General features: G+C 42.1%; 1 protein-coding gene and 1 long non-coding RNA gene across 5 annotated transcripts in view; one reads left to right on the forward strand and one right to left on the reverse strand.

Annotated features, from left to right (window-relative positions):
• Nucleotides 1-21332, forward strand: part of LOC125763100 (uncharacterized) — a 198610-nt gene that overhangs the window by 62776 nt on the left and 114502 nt on the right. The window contains exon 3 of one of the 4 annotated variants that reach the window (XM_049425928.1): nt 17613-17817. The exons of the other annotated variants lie outside the window; for them this stretch is intronic. The gene's annotated coding sequence lies outside the window, so the exon portion shown is untranslated. The remainder of the gene's footprint in view (nt 1-17612; nt 17818-21332) is intronic. 4 annotated transcript variants of the gene reach the window in all.
• Nucleotides 1-21332, reverse strand: part of LOC125763153 (uncharacterized) — a 125413-nt gene that overhangs the window by 24560 nt on the left and 79521 nt on the right. The gene's annotated exons all lie outside the window — the stretch shown is intronic.

A 21332-nucleotide genomic window follows, 5' to 3' on the forward strand; every position in this document is an offset into this window, starting at 1 on the left:
TTTTGAAACTTTTTTGATTTACTATTGCTGTCATTAATAATGCTTATTGGTATGTTTTTATCCGTACTTGAGCGAAATGCTTCATGCTCGATGGTACGCAGAAACAAAAAATTGAAATGAGTTCATTCGGCTAACATCATCGATCATGCTGGATACTTTCATGTTCAAGGGCCACTAGAAGCACTGTCATTTTGTGGTACTTAGTAGCTTGTGGGGTGTATAGCGAACTGGATACACTCGATATTGTACATAGATGACGTTTATATACTACTTGGCAACGTTCTATCAACAACGCTCAAAAATGAACAAATTCCGGTGAACTCATAAATTAATTACTTTAAGTGATCGTGGAAGCAGGAGGGTACAGCACAGCAAAAAGGTCCTTTTTTGTTGTTTTTTTAATCATAACGCTAATAATAATTGCGTTATTAGTACCAAAAGTAGTAGAGATAGTTGCGTTTAAATGAAGTCAATCGATAAAGAGCCACAATACAAGCGTCTGGAAAACCACTGGGAGTGCGACGCTGTGGGCATAGAGAATTTGTTACCAAAAACAATTTGGCAAATGGCTAGCAGGAGTGAGATAATTGGTACTTGAACCGGAGTACCATGATAAAATTGGTCAACAAGGGCAAGCGGCCTTTCATTCGATTAGCTGCTTTCGAAGTTGGGTTGCGCGGTAGGGATGAAGTTGTGCTTTGTCGAGTGGCTAACAGAATAATGAGACATTTTTCCTTGTATCTCCAATTGGTTTTGAAACCATTTTTTAGATAGGTTTAAATACAAAAAATCATCTAATATTAAATAATTGTAAGTTGATCTTCAAAATGAATGTTTTTAGAATAGATCAAATATAATAAACTACACAAATCTTATTTAATAAAAAAGTGTGATGATTGAGAACATAATACAAAAACATCTTCACATTTCCATCGCAATAAGCATTAGCCTTGTTGTCGCCTGCAAGCTGCAGACACGAAAAAAAAAACACTACAACGCTTGAAGTATATCGGCTTAGTGCTTTAACATAAGCTGATTGCTTTCTTCAGCATTCCTTAATGAGCTGAGACTTTATCGCCATTAAACTTTTACTACGTTCGGGCCAGACTCAACGGGTTGGTTGGGAGAGAAAAAAAGAAAGTTTCTTCGCACTGGGGGAAAAAAAGCAAAAATCACTGCTCCATCGGTACGTTGTGGTGTGGGGACAGAGAAAAAAAAACCCGAACCTTCGTGGACACTGGTTATAGGGTAAAAATCACAATTCATTTCCCGCTCGTAAGTCTCGGGCGTTCGTTCGGCGTTCAGGTTTTTGCTAAACGGATCGGTAAAGAAGCGTATACTGCATACCCGGGCAAACGACAATGCGCTGAGAACGATCGCTAAGCAGAGCCACGATAAAAGCTCTATCGACTGTGCACTGAAACAGTTTAATGAATTTTTAATGGAACGTCAATTAATTTTATTATCTATTGTGTCGACTGCACGGTTTTTAACGAGCTAAGGCAATATTCCGACATTGGGAAGAGTTGTGGCATGACTTTGTTGCAGGAAGAATGGGTGCATAGCGGGACTGGAATAAGAAGATATAAGTGGAAGGAGTATTGTGGATAATATAATGCACTTTATGTTGAGGTGAAGTGATGTTTGAAGCTAGCTAAATGGTCAACTATCAATAGTTTCCACAGCTTTTATATTATTTTGAGAATTTGTTCATATGATTTACAGTTCGAATTTTACGATAACTTCGATTATTGACTTTAGTTTTAAATTTTTTAATGCTTGTTGTGTTCCAATTACAAGTTTTTAAAAAATTTTTTTTTTTTGATTGGGTAATTTATGTATCTATTTTAATTTATTGCTATTATTATTTAATTTTTTATTAAATGTTTTTTCATTAGGTTTTATTATGTATTTTATTCATTTTTTATATTTTTTTGTTATTCAATATATACTTTTAATCATTTTTGTTTCTTAATCATGGAATAACAGCAATTTTTAATTTTATTGAAATGTACATATTTACAAAGTAAAAAGCATATTATACGAGAATTATCTTTTGATTATTATTTTTTTTATTTAATTGAAAACATGGTTCCATTTTTTCAAATCAATCATTTTCATTTTATCATAAATTTGAATAAAAATCATCAAATGTACTCGATGCTGCAACTGTGGCATATAACCAAGATTTAATTAAATATGTTTGCGCGTATTGCTTAATTTGTAGCGGCTGCTGTTCCGAAACATTTACATCGATTGGGAGATCATGTCGAGGTGAGGTGTAGCTTGCACTTCGTCCAAACACAGTCTCCGGCGCCATAACCGAGAGCAATAATTCATTTTACAATTTTCATATTAATCAGAACATTTTGATAACGGCTCCAATCATCAATTCAGTGCGTGCCCGCTAGCATCTTTTTTCGTGAAATTCCATTGCGTCATGTAGTGAAATGAATCCCCGGGCCAGCCATCATTTATCGTGCTTTGTTACGGGACTGTGTCCATCAGGTGCCGGCGTTCCGGGATCGATCGCATCAGACCCCAAACGGTGACCCCGGTGTCATGGTGAAGTGATTACCTACGGGTTTTCCTACGGACACTGGAACATCCCGCTTATCCTCTTCATTCCAGGATGTTCCCAGAAGGACATCGCCCGGTCAACACAACATTAGCAACAGTAATAATGCTTGCAGTGATCAACGGTTTACATAAATCAAGCGAGCAATTCGAACGATGTTGGTCACCACTCGTTGCGTTCGTCGTATTGTGGTGGAAGATAATTTAGTGAGTTTACGTGAAATGGCCCCCCGTTTTTGCTGGGAACCGGTGCCATTCATTGGGCTTCGTTGTGTATGTGAGTGTAGGTGAGTACTTCGGCACGTTCGGTTCCGATCCGTTGAATCCGGGAAGTATAGCAAATCGGTCCATAAATTTACGCCTTCGCGAAGTGCACTTCGTTCCATTTGGGCCAGTGACGATGCAATCTTCCGTCCAGGTTCGCTGTGCTGCGGTACGTCGGTGGACTTATTGGAATTTGTAGATAACAATCGAAAGCTCGAATGCGTGCGGATGTGGATTTATTGATAAATAATTAATTTAATCTGTTTCTGCTACAACTTGGAAGCGTATTTTGAATGGTTGGCAATATATGCAAGCATTGTATTGTTCTACTACAGTATGAATTATAATTGTACGAGTAGTAGATACCGAAAAGTATCAAAAACACTCTAAAAAGACTGATGAATTTATGTACTTACTTGACAATTAATTTTGGAATTTTCCCATATCAATTGTTTCGCTAAACGTTTTAACGTTTTTGAGATTACTTTTACAGCAGTATAATTAAGCTAACATTCATTTTTACAAACCAATCCATAAATTGATCGATAATTGTTATGTAAAAGAATGAATCGGAAACGAGATTAAATTTCAATACCGACAACACAATAGACAATGTGCATCTACCAACGAAAAAGGGGCACAATTTGCCCATTTCGTGTCTAAATCGCTTGGCAAAGAATAAAGTTATCCTTTCTGCTATGTTTGTAAATTTATCTATAAATCCGATTTAATTCAGAGCACACTCGGCATACGGGGAACTCCTCCTCTCGGTTGACCCGGGTTCCGTACCAGGTTCGATGCTAGCACAAAATTTTAGGTAGCTACGTTTCGGTCTATAAGATAATCAAATTTTACCAGATTCTGTTTTGGTGGAATGGGGCCACAACGTGGTTTATTTGTACTCGTGTTTGAGATCGTGACTTCGATGGTGTGTTTCACCGCTAAGCGGGTCGCTTTTTTCCGGGGGGTGGCTTGTGATTGCACTGTGCCTTTATCTGCCATTTTGCCGCTGGGTATGTGTTGGTAGTACGTGCCATGCGGGTACGGAATCGGCGTTTGTGCATGTGTGTGTGTAGCTAATGAAGTCGGAGCATTAAAATCGAGTAAAATGCATCGGTGGGAAAGCATCAAATGCTTAAGACACGTCACATTTGCTACGTATTACCGTTGCCGGTTTGAAGGGATTAATAATAATAAAGTTTGAAAATTGAGGAAGAAAAATAATGCAATTTGTTAATGAATGTGTGTTTTTGGTGTATTTAATAACTTGTCGGGAAACATTGCGTAGAATTTCTATTCAGATTGCGTTTTTTCTATTTTTATTTAAAAGCTGCTGGGAAGCGTTTCCAACACTTGATTAAAATGGTGAAAATTTAATTAGTAATGGTAATTTTAATTGCATCATATAACAAGAAAACTGCACTTTTTCAAGTCATAAATTAAATAGCTGCCAATTCTCATTAAAAGCAATCAGTGTTGGTAAGATGTTATGACGTTAACATTTTCTTTAAATTTTGTTGAAGAGTTTAAAAGTCACCTTATAATTCTTCATTGTAGCCTAGCGATAAATGCTTTCTTTTGTCGCTCTTTCGACTTTCTAGTGATTTAACCTTCTCATACATTATTTCCGTTTTCCCTATGAAGCTTTAAAGTGCACAAAAAATAATGCTCAATCTCTAGACTGGTTCGATCCCAAACACCACACATGCCAGTAGGGCGATGACAAACAGAAACGAATGAAGGAATTATGTAAAATTAATGAAGCGTTAAATGTCGCACATAAGTGAGCTTAATCATATTTGAAGATTTGCCACCGTCATGGTTTCCCGAGCGTGTCGCTGTGCGCAGTGAAGGAGTTGCAAGTTCTAGTCCTTTAGCAAAGACGGTTCTTTTCCGATAGTGTGGTTAAGACGGTAGTACGATGTGGGTATGACTTTCTTCCTTCACACACTTTGCAAGGAAGTGAAGACCACGAGGGTGGTGACAAATGAGGATTGGGGAAGTGCTTTCCCTTTTTTTTCTAGTGTGTCGGTTAATCTGGTGTGGAAAGTTGTCGTATGGTACCGGTGAGAAAGCTATCGAACAGTGGGAAATTCACCAAACTTATTGGACGAGAACCGTGTCCCGGGTGTACTCCAGGGGTGGAAAAAGAATCGATAGCGTTGATTTATTGACAATCCCCTAAGCCACCTTTTTGCCGTGGACCGTTTTCGGGCGGCAGGAGAAAGGCAGAACGGCAGAAGCTTTTCTCGCGGGACGAGCTTTTCCCGCGTACTGCCGGCGAATGTAGCATTGGTAGATTTATTACGCTCAATTGTCGCCCCTCGAAGGAAGTGATAAATTTAGAGGTTTTCGAATTCCGCACCACATGTTCATGCCGGCTCACGCGCGTACCGTTGAAATGCTGTGCGGTGCTGTAGGAATCTATCTTCGGTGGCCAGAAAGCGGAAAGAAACGCAGCCCGGGTTTATCGTTCCGTCTGCACCAAACGGTAAGTTAATAGCGGCACCATTTGAATTCCCCATTGGGCTACTAATTTTGATGGTCATGTACGGTGTATGTTTTATATTTTCGTGTGTGCGTGTATGTGTTTTAAAGCGACCATAAATTGCGACAAGCGCGACTAGGGTGGCAGGGGGTGGGTTAAGTAACAGCGAAAAAGGCAATCGAGCCGGTACGTGATCTTGTCGGTTTTGTGTGATTTGTTAAATTCGTTTCCAAGTTTTATGCTTCATAATGCGTACCTTTGTGTGCGTTTTGTGAGCGATCTTAGCGCGAGTAATAAATCCAGCCATACCCGTAGTAATGGGGCTGATTTCGTGAGCGAATGGTATTTAAAAGGATTGATAAAGCACACAACAGGTCACATCAGGGGATGAAGCTGCAACGGTATGAACGCTTGTGAGAAGGTTGATTTTATGAAACATTCGTGTTTTGAATGTTATTTAACCAATTGCGGTTAAACTGGAATGAGAATAATGTTCTCTTTATGAAGTTTAGTTAATGTTATTAGCAAGCTTTGTGAAGCTTTTTTCCCTCTATAATATCTCCCTCTCTCTCTAGTTGGCTTAACGTCCTCTAAGGTCACGCCTGCCATTTCTGGCTTACTAGATTTTTTTTAAAAGCTTAAATAAATATAGGTAACAATAACTTATACTAAAATACTTAATAATTCCCGATGGAGACGCCCAGTACTTTTTAAAATTTTTGTTGCTGCTTGGTTAGAACGGCCTAAGACGGTATTAAGACTTATTTTTACCGCATATAAGGATAGTCAGTCCTTGCTACGAGGAAGCGATTCTGATGCGATTTGATCCCCGGTCCTGTCGTGTGGAGCGGCGCCGTTTGTCACATACACCACCGGACTGCCCCTCTATAATACATATCTTAAACGTTAAATGTAGTTAACAATATTCCCGTACAAAGCGAACAAAATGGTTTATTGTGAGCGTTATCAAACGCGGTACATCACTGTGCAAAACGCACCCACCCCATTTCGATAAGATCAGCTCGTCTCTACAAAGGAAGGATATAAAGGATCAGCATAAAGACGGAGAAGATTAAGAAATTGCGTTGCTGCTGACATTCCTCACGGAAAGCGAATATTCTTAATAATACGCTTACTTAGAAATATATGCGCTGAAAGCAAATCGATTCCGAAGCCGGTTAGAACAACGGCAGACAAGTGATGGGACGAAAAATGGGTGGGAAAAGATTAAACAAAAAAATTGTATTCTAGCATGTGGTACTGGTAGCTGTTTTAAAAGGATGCGGCTGGAAGTGAGAACACGAGCAGTGGGGGTCGAAACAAAACCCGAAAGAAACATAAAAGATTAAAGGATGGAGGTATGAAACCGATCTTTTTTGTCGAGCACGGAAAAGGATGCCGCAAAATAAAAAACGAAGAAAAAAAATGAAAGTAAAACCGACCATAGTGAAGAGTGAGGAATAGCAAAGAGATACGATGCATTGTTCAGATAAAGAAACTTCACATTCATTCCTGGGGATCATTACAGCTGACTGATTTCTTTCAATGGATTATTATTGCAGTGTGCTTTTTTTGAGGGGAGGGAAGTCCAAATTGAGGCAGGAAGAAGGGTAAGGGCGAAACGGAAAACGGAAGCGATCCAACCCGTAGTTGGATGATTTTTTTTCCGCTGGCGGTTTGTCATAGCGATTCTGGTGATATGCTCGATACAATGATCTACGCCCGCTCATTTTTTGTGCTATTCTTGTACGATTCTGCACCTAGCGCGTCCTAATGTCTTTGTAGTCTTGTTTCGGTTGTCGGCTCTGTTCTTGACGGCGAGCGCCCGGGCGGTTGAATCATATTTTGCTAATGATTAGAGCACAAGTACCATCGTGGAATGGAGAAATATTTTTCTTATTTTTTTTCTCAATTTTTGGTACGTGGATTGCACAACATGGCAGCAGCTCTTTGTTGGATGCATTGGTTTCAGCTTAGTCGTGCTGAGAATACGTACCCAGGTACTTAGTGATCGCTTTGCAGGGATAATCCTTCTCGTTGTGGAATGACAAAAGTACGATAAACAGGGGTTTCGAAGCACAAGAACGGGGTTTTCTTTTCTAGAAAGTGACAGATAGATTGTTCGGAAATAAAAACAAATCTGTCAGCCTCGGTTTTGTTTGAAAATGTTTTGTTCCTTTCGTGAAATATGTTATTCATGGGGAAAAGAGAGTTTTGATTTTTCCAACAATAAATAGTTTTGGGAAAAAATAGCTAGGACATTTAGCTTTGTAACAAACTTACTACAAGACCGTAAATATAAATGTTAAAATCTCTCTCATGATAGCTTCAAGTTTACTCAATTCCTTTACCTTCCATATCTTCAATTATAAACCGTAAAAATAACAATTCCTGTCCAGAATTCTGTGAGGTTACTTACTCAACGCTTTGTCATTGTACATTACATCTTCTCGGGTGAAATAATTTCCATTCCAACTTTCCCAGCTCTTAGCCTTAGCACGCATACATAATCCGCCAGAAAGTCCCTAACTTTTCACCCCTTTTGCTGAACCGCACGAGTCGGCCAAATCCGAGGACTTATGTCATCCGAATCGGCCAGCTGACGCTTCCGGGCGAAAGTTTTGAGCGATATAGAAGTAATGATGATATTCATCGTTGCCGCTGCCAACATTTGCATCGTAAGCGGGAAGCCAGGCGCTTCAGGCGACCGCTGCCATTTGTACATGGTCGAATGGAAACAGACGTATATGTTGATTTGTGCGCCACACGCGGATGTATGTTCCCACCGGTTATTCGACACCAATCTGTCCAAAGCAAGCACACTAAACGTTCAGCTTGATTTTTTTGTGCTTGCTCCCTGTAGCATTTACTCAACTGAGCCCATTCAGTTCAAGTGAGCAGTGAATCCGTCCGCTAAAAGCTAGCTTTAGTGCTCACTAACCGTCAACGCGAAGGACCACCATCCTTCTCAAGGGTGTGTGTGTCTGGCACCGTGTACCTGTGCAAACGGCATCGGGTTTACATCGCGCACTCTCCTGGGTGTAAGCCTTTACCCGTGGCCGGCTTCAGTGTACACTCAATTTGACGCTTTTGGGTACGGCGTGATGGATAAACATGTTCCCCCGTACGACATCTTCCCAACGTAGGGAAGAATAAAAGGGCTTGTGTTGGGTTGGGGGAAGGTTATCAGCCACAGCAAACGTGTTGTCGGGATGTCGGGCCACGTGATGAAGGGTAGGATAAATATATGCGTCACATTTTGATGATCCCGGTCCCCGGGTATGGTGCTGATGAATTGCTTCCGTTTTCCGAAGCGACCCTTTTTTTCATCCCTCGCGCGAGCTTTTACGTTAAACATTTTTAAATGGCAGAAAAGGGTGGAATGGACGGGATTCATTCGTTCCACTTTGGCGGAGGGTCGGTTTTGAGCTGTCAGATTTCACGTCACCGAAATCCTGTGGGCATAATTGATTAGGTACGGTGATCCAACGGCGTGTCAGTGAGTAAGGGGTTTTGGCGTGACGTGTGGCTTTAGCAATCGTTGATCCCTTGTAAGGCACATATGGTGCTTTTAGTGCACTTGTAGTTGATGTGTTTTGCATAACAAGGGAGTGGTTTCATTAGCGGCTCAAATACAATAAAACAAATTAAGCAAAACAGTTATGGCCATACAATAGTTAACTCAATTTTTTCCGATAAACGCTTACTACGAAGGGTAGGGAGTCAGATGCGGCTTGATTAGATGGCTGAGGAGTTTTAAAATTTCCTAAAACCAGGATTCGACGGCAAATTTGACACCTTCATCGAGATGTTGTTATGTTCACGCATAAACTTGACTTTTTTATCAAGTTATTCTTCTTCCATTGTTGAGGTGTTTCACGATACGGCACAAAAGTCCAGCTTCCTTGGCTATCCCGCGCTACTCCGTGAATTTGTGTACACAAGAACCTATAAGTATGTGGACCGACAACTAAAGGTCATATGTCCCTATTAGTGATGGGCAAAATGCTGTTTTGGTCGGAATCGATTCCGGAGCACTTCAAATTGTCCGGAATCAATTCCGGATAGTAGGTTCGGTATTGGAACCCAGAATCGGATCCGGAACCAGGACCGGAATCGGATTCGGAATCGGAATCGGAATTGGATTCGGAATCGGATTCGAAATCGGATTTGGAATCGTATTCGGAATCGAATCCGGAATCTGATCTGGTACCGAACCAAAAACGATTCCGAACATGGAACCGGAATCAGATAGTTCCGATTTCGAATGCCTATCACGTTATTGAGTTGTGTACATGTCAACCCCTAAAAAGTTGAACAATAACTCTTGAGTAACGGTTGCAAGTTGTTGTGTTGCCAGGAACACAATTCGATCAACGCTCAATAGTTTTGTTGATCATTTCAACGCCATCTTCTGTACAATACAATAACTTATTATTCAAAAATCCTTATAATAATTTTATTATTATCTAACCTAAAAAATCTCATCTCAATTCGTTCTATTTGTTTGAATCCTTATAAGACCTAGCAGCTTGATAACGATCAATTTTCGTTAATTCTACCAAAACATCACCCACCGACAACAGTTGATGTGACAAGAAAAAGTTGCCAACCTTTGCTGTTTGCACTCGTGTTCTAAAGCCCGGCCTAATAAAAGTTTGAACAAACTTGTCCCCAAATTCGCACCGAAGCGAAGCAACCAAAAAACCAAAAACCCCTTCCTGTCATAAGCAGCAACTTTCACCGAGCCATTCACTGGGTACAGCGGCAGGATCAAACATTAAAAAAAAACGCAACACAAGCCACCCAACGTTCAGGCCACATCGAGTTTGATGAATCTACTCCACGTCAAGGCACACGTACGGACAGCAGCACTGTGTCGTTGAGCTCTTAATTACCCTTCATTTCCAGACGCCAGGGGGCCACTTTGCTCGCCTACTCCCGAAAGGCACCGAAGTCATCAACCGGCCCACCTCCCCTCCCGTCCTGCTTGGTGGTATTGTTGCGTGCTGAAGCTAACGCGCGCACGCAGGGTGTGGTTGCGTGTGCCATCACACCACCCCCCATTGCAAAAGATAGTGAAGAACGGTGACGTTGCTAAAAATCCAACACTCGAAAACGGTACAAACCAGGCGCCGTTGGGGCTCTCGGTTTGGCGATTTGCAAAACGTTAAAAAATTTCAACGCCTCCTTGTCGGCCTTCCGAGTAAAATCCTTCAAAGCTGAAGGTACTTAACAGAAGGCACAAGAAGCAGAGAGAGAAAAAATCACTCACACATAGGCATAGAGAATGACCTGGTCAAATTATTTGAACGGCATGCCTTGTCTCCTTTCAACAAAAAAAAAAAACCCTCAACAAACAACAAACGTACGAATAATCTACGTTGCCATGTTTCTGCTTCCTTCTGTTCGGCCATCCATCCATACAGAATCACCAGGTCACCAGGGTGTATTCATTTGAGTCCTTTAAGTCGACTTTCTCGTCATCCCTCGGTGGGGCGGGGGGCTTTTTTTTGTTTTCTATTCCGCTGAACAGGGAATGAAAGTCATTATGTCAACTTTCATCAGCGCGGCGTGCGGGAACACATTTGGGGGTGTTTTTTTTTTTTGGTGCACATTCGGTTTCTCATCTCGTCAGAAGTCTCGGGTGTTGCGCGCCATGTGTTTGCACATCCATTTCCAAGGAACATTGTAAGGCTTGCATAACCACGAAAAGCGGCCGGTCCCGACGTTAGCGTTTGTCGTTTCAACGTAGCGCTTGCTTTTTCCCACGGTCCAAAAACGTCCTACGTCACCCAGGGCTCTGTCCGTTCCGTACCACCGGTACAGCCGTATGTTGGGATATATTTTTTTCCTTCAAATGCCATACCAAAGTGATGGTAGACGAGTGGCCTACACTCTCCCCACCTTACCCATTGGTCACATGATGGTAGCACTTTTGGACCGCCTCAAAACGTGGGACGAGCTTTCCCACCCGGCGACTGTACGGCCTGTACCAGTGACCGGTGATGGAGATTTTTCACACTTTCATTTCATCAGCGAAATGACCTCCGGTTTTTCGCACCGCTTGCTATCCGAGGTGGTGGCACTATACGCATCAGCGCTCTTCACAAGAGATTTTCTGTGTGTGTGTTTTTTGTAATATTATTTTTTATTAAACCATCCCCATTTCCCCTATTTTTCCCGTTGTCCTATCATTCGAGGCAACCGTCATTTGTGGGCCATTTTTTCGTTTTTTTTATGCGAGAGGTAGAGTGGGAGAGATACTTTTCGGGGGACATTCTCAATAAACGGCACTAGGGGTGGCCTAGGGGTGAAAAATACACAAAGCTTCCATATCCAACAAGGAAGAGGGCCGGGAGATAAAGCAAAGGGAACTAACTGCTCCATCATTCTGTGGTGGAAGATGCCTGGTGGGGGGATGGTGGGGAAGGTTTTTTTATGCCACTGCTAGCGGTACACCCTAATGACCACTCGTTTTCAATTTTATCTAATCCATTATGCTCTCTCGCTCTCCGGGTGGTGTCACTTTTCCGGCGTTCAGTTTGCCGCTTTTCCCACGCCAATCCGGAGGTCAAAACGGTTAGGTGTATTTTTCTGTCAAGTGGTCAGTTTTCGTTAAGTATGTGTTGTGTGAGTGATTTTCCGCTGAGATAGTCACTGCGTCAATGTAGCCCGTAACTGATAGAAATGACAACGTTTGCTTATTTTTCTCTGTATTTCTAGTGAAACGAACTGACAAAAGCATGAAATATAAATTACAAAAATATGTAATTAAGATTGTAGCAAATAAAAATTTATTGAATCCCACAGAATGGTTCACTTTGATTTAACATTTGTTTGAAGTTAAGGGTAATAAAATCGTTCATATTCGTTCCGTGGGGTTTTTTTTGCTGTACGCGTCCCAGTTCCATGATGTATTGTCCCACAGCGCGAGTGGACAGTATTGACCGAACATAAATCACTGTAACTTTCCACGGATACTTTTAAGTAAATGTGCAAATAAATAAGTAAAAACAGAATCCCCCCTTTCGGTAAAGTACATCTTCATTTCACGATAAATTGGGCATCGAGGAAATCATTCGGTGTGAGAGTGTGTGAGCGTTTGTGCGCCACTTCAAACATGTGTCCAACGGGCAAAAGCCAAACGATTTCCATTCCGATCCGATCGAGCATTATCGAACGGTCGGCCCGTGAAAAGCACTCAATTCGGGATGGCAAACATCCCGCATAATTATACACCATTTGTGTCGAGGATGGATGTATTGGGGGATGAGGGAGTTTTTTTTTGTTTGGTTTTGTTTCATAAAAGTCATGGCGATGATTAATTGAATTTCGCTTCGGCTATAGCCCGCCGAAATCGTTCGTTTTGGGCGTTTTTTTTTACCATTTTTTAAGAGTTGAAAATGCTTTTAAAAAAATCCTCTTCGTTCAAATAGTGGTTATTGGTGGCGGAGTGGTACGCCGTGAAGTATGCAATATTTTTACTCCCTTAGGAGAGGAAAAAAAGAGGAAAGGATAACACTTATTGGCGATGGTGTTCGGTGTCCTTTCTGCAAACAATACTGGGCGAAAGTGGTTGTAGTGAATATTGATCAATCTGAAGCCTTGCACGTTGGTGGTTTGTATCGAATGGTTTGATTACAATTTTAAAGCTTTTGAAAAATTTCAGTGATTTTGTTTTTAAGTTGTTCTACAATATTTTGAAGTGCTAAAAAACAAGTAAACTCGTGCATTTCATTTAAAAATATATTGAAATATTTATTTTTTAATATTAACATTAAGAAAAACTGATGATAAAGGAAGGAAAAACTCCACCTCTCTTTTTAACCTGTTTAAATATTTATCCTCTACTGAAGATGACCACCTCGGCACATCTTGCAGTACACTGTTTAGAAGAGTTTAATCATTTTTCACAGCTTGACAAGAACTCTCGGGGTGGGTGGGTGTGTGTGTGTGGGTGACTTTCTTGCAAGTGAGTGACACAAATAAGCGATCGATGAGTAGGTGAAAAATGAGATTTTAAATGTGTGTATGCCATACAAAATTGCTTTTCCCTCTGTTGTGGAAGCTGTATGACATGCAGGAATATAGTGATAATAATAATGATGTTGCTATGACTTTGTTACTCCCGTTCCCGAGGTGTAACTATAGTGGCTGATTTGGGATTTTTGTTTCGCAGGAAGGAATTTTGAAGTGGAATTTTTTGCTGAAACGGAATTTATTACAAAACTGTCAACTGATCAGAGACGAAAGAGTTGTGAGGGAAATATCATTTTAAAGACATCTTGTGGTGCGGGATGGTTCGTGATCACGTGTGATAACGATTTTAAGACATTTGCTGTAACTGGAACGAATTACCCCAAAGGGCTAGAGTAGGATATCGTTTCGCTTTAACGCTTGTACGATGCGGAGGTATTTCCACGCAACAGTACGTGCTGCCATATTGGGGACCGGGTTATGTGATCGCCTTTTTCTAGCGCCTGTGGAAAGGAAATATCACTTGAGCAGCATATTCATATTCTGTCGATAAAAATGTACCCACGAGATGCACGGACACACGGGCGCGAGTTGTCAACATATGCTTTCGGGCTGGGTTTGCCTTCCAGGTTCTGGTGGCCTACGGTTCGCCTATCCACCCTTCGTCAGTGTAGTGGATCGATCTGGGAAGGATCTAACCGTTCGCTGTGAGATGTATGCCAAAAGCAACCGAGCAAAAGGTGTGTCATTTTTCTGCCACGTAAGGTTCGCGCACACGGAGAATGCGAACAGCGATAGAGATGTTCGATGGTATGCTGGCGTGCATCGTGGATCGAGCTTTTTGAAGCAATGTGGTCGTAGCAGCATGGTAAGGATCGTAAGGCACCGCGGGCGTTCAGGTGGCCCATCCCACTAAGGAATGCACATGGGTAACAGGGCTTGAGGGCGTACGAGAAGCCGCGTGTGTGTGTGTACGAAAGAAGTAAAAAAAGGTCAACAACAATGGGACCGCTGCCTGTTGGGACGGTAGAAAGCACATATTTCGCTCCAACGAATGAGGGTTGCGAGTAGGAAACGTTCTCGATTGGACAGGTGGATAAGAGTGATAAGAAGCGCCAACCGGAGACAACCGGAGTTGGTGCCGGAAAAGGAGGAAAGTGAGGAACCCCCCCCCCCCCCCCCCCATTTTCGCCAAGTCGCATGATGCCGGTGGTTTCCGTTATTGCTGTATCTCGGTATATAGTACCTGAGCAGCTAGCATCACATTCGACTTTTCTCCTTTCGCACACGCTCGTTATTTTGCTCGTGATGACAAATTCATGCTTTTGTCATTTTCGAAATATTTGTGTATCCCCCGCCAAAAAATATCTTCCTCATTTTGTAGCGCTGTGTGTGTGTGGTGAATTTGCCTTTTCTACGGTGGGCGCTTGTGGTATCGTACCAGCGAACGGTGAACGTTGGTATTTTCATCCCTCCACCCCATCATACAACAAACACACACACGCACACACATGAGGACACTTGGTGTAGCCAACGGGTTTGATGGACATTTTTGTTGCTGATGTTACTCAAACCATTTTCGGGGTTTTTCTTTTTTGGACTGAAAAATGCATGATGGAACTACCAGCTCGAAACATAACTATTTGCGTTTGTAACACGGTTTTGTGGATGGATGAAAGAAGCCAGGCGTTTATTTAAAGCATAGAGAAAAATGCTTTTCCTTGTACACATGTCTTGCGGATGTTTGTTGTTGGTTGTGTTTTTATGTTTCGGGATTTACTCGTCTAGTATTAGGTCTGGAAGTAAATTTGTAGCATTTTGCTAAGATGTATCCATTTCCATTAAGATATTAGGGAATTTTTTAGGAAACTTGTGAAACAGTTTTAGCCAAAAAAGTAATGCGTTATTTCTATTTTCAATCTGAAGAAAAATGTGGTTAAGAATTGTCTTTTGGTTTTCAACAATACTTACTAGCAGAAACTTTGTATGTGGTGGGAACTGTAGGATGTCGTATATTATGAGCTGCTTCCGAATGGTCAAACTATTTCGAGGGACTGGTGTGGAACCCAGTTAAATTGTTTGAAGCAATGTTTGATTGAAAAAACGTCCAGAATATAAGAATAAACTCAAGTGAGACAAAGGACTTATACTTTGAATAAATAAACAATTCCATCAATAAAAACGTTGTTCAATTAAAAAAAAAGAAAAAAAAAACTTTATAAATGATCATTAAACAGGGAAGATTTAAAGTATTTCGTTTTTAACAATGAGGAAGAAACATATGAAATAGGTTTAATCATTAGTCCATCCACACAAACAGAACAAGTAATGTACAAAGCAACTAAATACCCTTATTTGTTGCTTAATCTGTGCATTCGTGTCGTTACTTTAAATGTATTATGATGTAAATCTTCACAGTTTTCAAACAGCTGCTGGTTACGAAACAAACAAAAAAAAAACTCCTCTAAAACATCATCCATTTCCTGTGACGTGCCCCGTAGCCGATAAGCTTTACTCGCTCAGCTGTGCGCATCAAAGTGGGAAGAAGTTATCAAACTTTCAGACCGTCGGTTAGGATTGCGTTGGAAACCGAGTGACGGGTATGTGCCGTCAGCTTTTCGCTGGCCGTGTAAGAAGCGGTGTCGAGCAAATGTGGAAAACGATGGGGGAAAATGGGGGTTTGTTGGAGTTGTAGCGGACCAACGTGGTTTACCAACGTGGAACGGGGACTGGAGAGAGCCGGAGTGCGGAGCAAAAGCATCTGTAGCGTCTTCCAATTTGTCGGGGATTATGTCAGTCCGCATTTCACACCAAACGAAGCGAAACGGTTTGAAAATCTTGTTCCATCTCTCACCCCGTTTTCGCACGGTTGTGTGTGTGTGTGTTTTAAAGCTGTGGATGTGGTGATAAAACCGGATGAAAAGGGGTTATGGTGAAGTGCGAATACTTCAAGGAACCGAAAAAGTCATCAAGCATGTATGTTGAATGTCTGCTGTCTGCTTGGTTGTAATCATGAAATAGGACGGGAAAGGAAAAAAAAGGATTCCCTCTCTCTCTTTCTCTCGCTGTTGCTCACCTACACACACATATACACTAATACCAGGCTAAGGGTGTAGTCTGTTGGGTTTGATCCCATTATTTCACACGTTCTGGAGGACCGGAGCCATTGCTTTCGGCTCTGACAGAAGCTGTTGTAGATCGCCATCGTTATTTCGTAGTTTTGAAGAAGAAAGAGTGGTCGGTTCAAAGCAAGTGGAATGTTGGCAGTGCCAGTTTGCTACTTTACGCCCCTTCAGCAACGTAGACATTTTGTATTCCGAAGCACATGTGTGCTGCAGCTGTGATGGGGGTACCAAAGGTTGGAATGGAAATGGAAATGCACCGTAAAAGTCTTGTTACGCTGTGGGGTGGAAAAATTGCATTGGGCATTTTCTTACGAGCACGAATCAGTGCCGTCTTTGCAAATGGTGCGAGAAAAGTGGAAAACCATGAATTACTGCAGTATCTTGCACTTTGCCATTAATCTATTATCATCGTCGTCTTGGTGCACTTTTACAGTGCCAAAGGAGGCGGTTCGTCGGTAACGTCCCCATTGGCTAGTGCTACGCATTTTTCAAGCATACCGGCCAGGGTCAACCCGTAGCTTTCTACGGGCAGGAATGAATAAATCTCGAAATGAAATTACAATTTCTTCCGAGTGGTTTTACCACTTTCCACTCAGTTTGACTTTCTTCTGCACTTGACTTACAATCCGTTACACCATAGCCGAAGCGGAACGGAGCTATATAAACCAGACGGACTTTGGAGAGTGGAGTGAGTTAGTGGTACTTGCACTTTCAAAGTGGATGCCTTTTACCGTTTGAAGGTTCGATATTGCTACGAGACGGGATATGGTTATGTTGAAAAGAAGGATAATGTTATTCCCTCAAAGTGTCATGATCTATGACGCGAAGCGGTCAATCTTGAATGGGTGTAGTGTTTGTCTTTCAACTGTTTTTATTGCTTAATAAAATAAAATAAAATTTTAAATTTTGCATTTTGCATTGTTATGATGATCCATTTTAAATTAATGAAGTAGAAAATAATTACATATAGCAACAAATTTAAAACGGGCTAGGCGTCTCCATCGCATAGAGTGATGGAGGCGCCTGGTGTTTTGTTACAAATAAGCGAGTTTCATGTTTAAAGGTCAATTCAAAAGTTATTTTATAATTTCAATGAAGTGTAATTTGCTCAATAAGCTGCAATACCTTACATTTACTCAACATTCCCTTATTTAACCTATTTGTATCTCTCTTTCCAGGTAAGCAGAACAGATGGGATACTCGTCAACGGCATTAGCCAAACACTTTGCCACGAGAAATTTTCATCACTATTGTGCACCAAGGACAGCAGCTGCAAAAATAGTCACCATTTTCCACCCACGGGAAAGCACTGGGCGTTTTCTGGTAACAGGACACCAGCTTGATCCTAGCTGGCACTGGAAGAAGCCCTCGGTCGGTAACAAGGTTTGTGCACGTCGGAATCAAATTCGAATCGGAATGCTATTTGAAATCCTTCTGCTTGATCACGTGCCGAATATTTGCACCTTTATGGTTCGCAAATGGTTGCTTCTTCTGCATCACGAGCGCTCGTTCTAACGTTCGAGAACAATTCTTCTGAACGGGTGGCTACAAAACCGGCCAGGTGGTAGGAAGGGAGTAGTTGGGTTTGCAAGAAATTGAAGAAAACTGCTGCCGGTGGTGCTGCCTAGACGAGAAATATGACCTCATGGGCTTACAAAAAAAAAGGAATGGTTCATTCGCCTTTGGGCGACGCGTTCGGCTGGAAGAGCAATGTATTCGCACGGTTGCCAGCCAGAATCGGTGCCTCAGCCGTTGTTGGAATGTTGGCAGCCAGTTTCTGTGGCGTTTTTCTTACGACGGTAGGTGAGTGAGTAAAAATTGTTCTCGAAGGATTTCAATTTGTGAGCCCATTCCAGCCCAGATGTCCCACCCCCGGGACGGGGAGGTGGCTGAGTACGATTTTCCCGGACTCCGGGAACGGTCGAGAGGTAAAATTTATTCACCACCCAACAAACGCGCGCACGCTTTGTCGCGTGTCTTTTTCGTGGTTCCGTGCAACACCCGCATTACCCCAAAAAGTGGGAAAGAGCCTTTCGCCGATCGTTTGGCAAATGGTGATGCTGGGCCCCCGGTGTAAAGTATAGCACCGTGGCCTTTGTACCGCTAGGGAGGAAATAAATTTGCAGAAAATTGAAAAAAATAAAGATCCCACCATTCGTACAGGAGCAGTGGGCAACACTCGGTGAACAAAGCAGACGGTAAAGACGGAGTGCCCGATTCGAACTGCCCTTCGACACTGCCATGGTTCGTGCCATGAATGTCCTTATACACCGGGGAAGGATGTAAATCTTCCCGTGTCGTTCGGTGTCTTTGCTGGGGTTTTCGTGCAAATGAAAAATAAAAGTACCGCCAAAAACAGGGAAGACTAATGAAGTGTTAGTGAGTTGTATAAATAATACTATTTGTTGTTCCTCGCGACCGTTAGGGCGTTGGGTGATATTTTTCCTTGTCTTGATTTTCCACTGTTCTATGCGTTGTTGAAGTGTCTTTTGGGGATCTTTTGGGGATTGCAAAAACCATTTTATGTCTTGTACTTTTTTGATTGAGCACCATCAGTCAATACACAGATTTGGATAAGATTTGTCTATTTGAAAAACACTCAATCGCACGATGTACTTCAAATAAACGACATTGTTTCATTAGTTCAGAAAAGTACTAAACAGATAACGCTTCCGAAATGTTAACATTGTCCATAAACGAGTCACATTGAGACTTCTTCCAAAAACCAAAAAAAAAGTCCGGATGTCATATTTGTTCTGAATGAGCACGCAGTACTTGAAACGGATTTAGGGAGTCTAGTTGCCACTAGACAAAGTGAAACACACCAACAAGACGGTACGGACTTTCGTACGGTTCGTTTGTGTAACAGGCGTGCAAAAACTTGTAAATGCGTTGTTGACAATTCCCCAAGAATCATCATCGAATCTTCAAATTTGCAAAACTGAAGGCAAACGAATGCCTACGCAAAGATTGTGCGAAACATCAAACACTCAACCCCCGGCGGCATGGCACGGATCTCGTATTTGTGCTCGTATCCGGTAGAGTACGCGAAAGGGTGCCCATGTACACAGAAACCCAAATGACCACTTTTAAGGGATGGTTGCGTACCAAAAACCCGGAATCAATATCCATCCAAGCCCGGTACATTGAAGCAGGGACATGGACATTGTTGCACGCTTCGGAAGGTTTTTGGTCGACGGGACACACTAGCGGGAAAGTACCAGCTTGACAAAGACACCGGATAAACTGTTATGTTCTGGTACGACTTGAAATCGCTTCCGCTTACACAGTGCTGCAACTTATTTTTTTAGCCGCCGGGTTCGGTTTGGCGCTTGGGACGAAGTTGTAAAAGCACGTTCCGTCAGCAGCAAAACGAGCGGATACAAGTACATGGATCGATTTAGAGCTAGAACCGACTAAGCTCTAATCCCACGCCCAAGAGGCTGAACAACATTCGCGCACAACAACGTCAACCGTTAGCCGTTTGTGTGCCCCAAAAAGGGGTTAGGAACTTTTATATGGCTCATCAATGGGTGTCGTAGACATGTCGTTGTGCTGTCTTGTGCCTCAACCGTTACTTCAGTTCTCTTATTTTGAACCTTTCCGTACACGGGGTTCGTAGCCACCGGACGGACGTACTCGTCTGGAAATTGACAAAGGGGCCAAATGCCCCAGCAGCGCAAAGTGATCGTTTAGTTGTACTTTAAAGCTTGCCATTGCATGGCTTTCCCCCCTCCCCACATGCAGTAGCGGGAAAAGACCGACCTAATAGTAATGTCAGTTTCCGATGATACTTCGTTTCGAACGTCAGCACATTGACGGAAGTGAAACGAGCTAGCAGCCACAGTACGGGGCTGGTGCAAAATGGGGAACTAGGGAGAATGCTAGAAATCATTTCCTATTACTAACAAAACGCTTTTTCGTCCAGTGTCGGGATGTGCAAAGAGGGGTTCCAGTGTAAGGGTCACCCTTGTAGCAAACGATCTGCGAAGGGTACGATATGTACTGTATCGAGGCGCTCAAACACATTGCCCAACCATCCCTACAATTGCCGTTACATTGCGCTTACCGTGCATCAAGGAAGTAACCTTTTGTTGTCCCGTTTTGTTGTCGTTACTATAACACTTCGGAACATAGATAGGGTACGATGGTGTAAAGTTGAGCTTCCCTATTACTAACAGCTTTGGGACCGTTCGAGCACGGTGCTGCTTTGACACATCAAAACGAAAAACATCCATACCGGCAAGTAAGCGGTTATCATTATTTTTCCTTCGGTTTACTTTTATGATAGGAACCCCTAGGGTTGGTGAGGGGGGAAGGGCTAAGTATGACGTGAAGGAAGGTACTAAGGTAAGTGGCACCAGACGATCTTGCAGTGAACTATGCATGCAACGGTTTGTATCGGGCTTTAGTTTTTGGCAGTTTGGTATTTTCATTGGTATGACGTAGGCGTGTTGTGTGAAATGCAGTACCAAGCGCTTTTTGACGACTGAGTTAAATTCCTACCTAATGGTAGATGTTCCTATTTTTCCTCATGCTAATGACGAAAGAGCAGCAGAATTGATAACCAACTAACTAATTGCCTTGTAAAATTATCTGGACGATTCTACAAGCGCCAACGTATTACTGTGAACTCAGTTCTACATGCCGTTTTATGTGCGAATACTCAGTGTTTATGCGAAAAATCTTCTTTCGCTGTTTATGCGAAAAATTTTCTTTCGCTGTTTATGCGAAAAATCGCTCTTTTTTACTGGTATGGTTTCCTTTAATTTGTCAGCTGAAACTGGGCACGCAACACGTCTTCCATTTATGTGGACGACCTAAAAGGACGTTAGCGATTGGATCGTTCAGTGTCATTTTAATGACATGATCAGCCTACCGGAGTCTGGAGAGTCTTG

Source organism: Anopheles funestus, chromosome 2RL, assembly GCF_943734845.2.
Source record: "Anopheles funestus chromosome 2RL, idAnoFuneDA-416_04, whole genome shotgun sequence".
NCBI classification, from domain to species: Eukaryota; Metazoa; Arthropoda; class Insecta; order Diptera; family Culicidae; genus Anopheles; species Anopheles funestus.